The following is a 2,739-nucleotide window of genomic DNA, read 5'->3' as shown; positions in this document are numbered from 1 at the left end:
GTGAAAGTCAGATTTGGGAAATGTGTGTTTATATCCTGAGAGGCGTGTGTAAGTACACTTCCATTAGTGTACTGCTGGTATGAAATGACACCTCCCATATGGTTGTTAAGGTTTGTCCAGAGACCAGCAATTATATCTTGGCTTCTATTAGCAGGAAATGAGTAAGGAGTATATAGTGATGAAGGCTCGTTAAATGCGAGATGTCCATTGTTATTAACCTGCAATAAGAGACATCAGTCAAAATTACAGGTTTGACTGATCACAGATCCTCCACTCACATTTAGACTTAGAATGTAAGATGGAGTCAAATTCTTACATAAATCTGCTGGTATGTGCGGCCAAAGAACAGAAATGGACTCAATAGATGAATAACAGACGAACTTCCATCATCATCAACAGGATTGCTTTTGTCTCCTGCTGCTGAGCCGAATGGGTAGAATATTTCTGGTGCTGCCAAGAGAATAAAAAATAAAAAAAACAGACTGATGTTTACATGTCAAGAAATGCGTCACAATTATGCATCAAAAAAGACCAAAGAATACAGTAATAATGTGTGACAAAAAGCTCTTGAGCTGCACAAGTCAGAAAATGGCTGTAAAAAAATAACGAACTGCTGAAAATTGACATTTTTTATATCGGGGCAATAATTAAGAAGCTTAAATCAACTGCAGATGGTAACAATCATCCTGGAGAAAGATATGTATCTATACAGGCAACACAAAAAGTGAGGAGGATGGAGAAAGGAGATCAGGTGGAGAAATGCAGATCAGAAAAGTCTCCAAAACTGCAATCAGACGCCACTGACTGTACATAACATGAACTTTGTAATTGTGTGTTTCTGACATAAATGCATTGTTAATTCAATATTACCTGTCCATGGCTTTGCAGTCACTGTTAGAATGACTGTTAAAGAAAAGAGCAAGAGATTAGAAAACACTTTTTTTTTATTAAAAAAAGTCTTCCATCACAGCATTATTACCTGTTGAGACTGTGGTGGTTGACAATGTGGGGTTTACTGAAAGAATGAACACAAACACCATTAAATACTTTTTCTTACAGGTTTCTTATTCTGTGTTTACATATTTTCTACTGAAAAGGGGAATTAGGGCAGGACATACTGAGGAAACCAATTCAATCCAAATATCAAAAATATTTTTGATCCTTTTTCTGGGAAGATAAAGCGTGTCGTTTTGAATGTGTATATCTGCTAAAAGTTCATTTTGTGTTTACTTTTAGGAGTGCACTAGATGAGCTCAAGATGATACTGCGATACTCACTCACTTGGATTTGTTAAATGACATGTTTTAAACTAATTATGCAAATTCATTATTGGGTTATGTAATATTTATATTTATCAACACATCGGCTTGTAAAACAAAACCTATTTATTTAATCTACAACTCCAATTGCAGAAAACTCGGGACGTTTTGTAAAATGCAATAAAGTCAAGAATCTGTGATTTGTTCATTTTCTTTAACTTTTATTTTATTGACAAAAGTACTAAGAAAATATTTTCAAAGTTTTCACTGACCAACTTAAATGTATTTTGTAAATATAAACAAATTTTGATTTTCATGGGTGCAACACACCCCAAAAAAGTTGGGACAGAGGCAAAATAAAAGTGAAAGCAGCTGAATTGGTAATAGGTGAGGGTATCATGTTTGGGTATAAGAGGAGCATCTCAGTCTTTGCAAGCTTGATTGCAAAGAACTTAGTTTTTACCAACTACCATGCATAATATTGTGTAAAGATTCAAGTAATCCAGAGAAATCTCAATCTGTGTAAGGCAAGGCAGGAAACCTCAGTTGAACATGACCTTTGAGCCCTCAGATGGCACTGCATGAAAAGGGGTTGCTAAAAATAACATTATTTTGTGTATTTGGTGTAATGAAATGATATGACCCCTTTAAATATAGCCACATGAGCTCAGAAAACCACTGTCACTTAACACAGTCTGCCTCTGCATCAGTTAATGCAACTTGAATCTCTGTTACTCCAGGAGAAAGCTATTCATCAATTCTCTGCAGTGATGCCGGCGGCTTCACTGGGCCCCGAGTTCATCTCAGATAGTCAAAAAGACAGTGGAAATGTGTGCTGTGGTCAAATGAGTACACATTTCAACTTATTTCTGGGAAAACTGGACATCAAGTTCTCAATCCCAAAGACCAAAGCGACCATCCAGACTTTCATCAGCAACAGATGCAAAAGCAAACGTCTGTCATAGTATAGAGGTGCAGCAGAGCACACGGCATGGGTAACTGGCATGTGTGTGACGGTACCATTGACATGGAGGCATATATTGGAATTATACAGAGACCTATACTGCCATCAAGATGAGGTCATTCATCGGGAAGTCCATAGTTATTAGATCAAGACAATGCCATGTCTCATTCTGCATGTGCTACAACAGAGTGGTTTCATAGACACAGAGTGAATGTGCTAGACTAGCATACCTGCAGTCCTGATCTGTCTCCTATTAAAAATGTATGAGGGTTGTATTTAAGGAAAGGTAAAAACTTTACCTTCAGAGATGTGTTGTCCACCATCCACCCTGAAGGCCCATCGTCCCGAAACACTGACATTGCTGGAGTTCTTGAGGTTTGAGATGGAGCTGCCACCGTTTGATCCATTGATCACTACGTAGTGCGTGGAGTTTATCGTGTCATAACCAGCCTGTACAACCAAGAAAAAATTACACACATACACACACACACACACACACACACACACACACACACA

General features: G+C 37.7%; 1 pseudogene; it reads right to left on the bottom strand.

Annotated features, from left to right (window-relative positions):
• LOC107549330 (uncharacterized) overlaps positions 1-2,739 on the bottom strand; it is a 68,108-nt pseudogene that overhangs the window by 45,225 nt on the left and 20,144 nt on the right.

The sequence above is a fragment of the Sinocyclocheilus grahami genome, unplaced genomic scaffold (genome assembly GCF_001515645.1).
Source record: "Sinocyclocheilus grahami isolate Dianchi unplaced genomic scaffold, SAMN03320097.WGS_v1.1 scaffold369.1, whole genome shotgun sequence".
Taxonomy (NCBI): Eukaryota; Metazoa; Chordata; class Actinopteri; order Cypriniformes; family Cyprinidae; genus Sinocyclocheilus; species Sinocyclocheilus grahami.
Note: the sequence above shows the minus strand (reverse complement) of the source record. Positions and strands in the feature narration are given on the sequence as shown.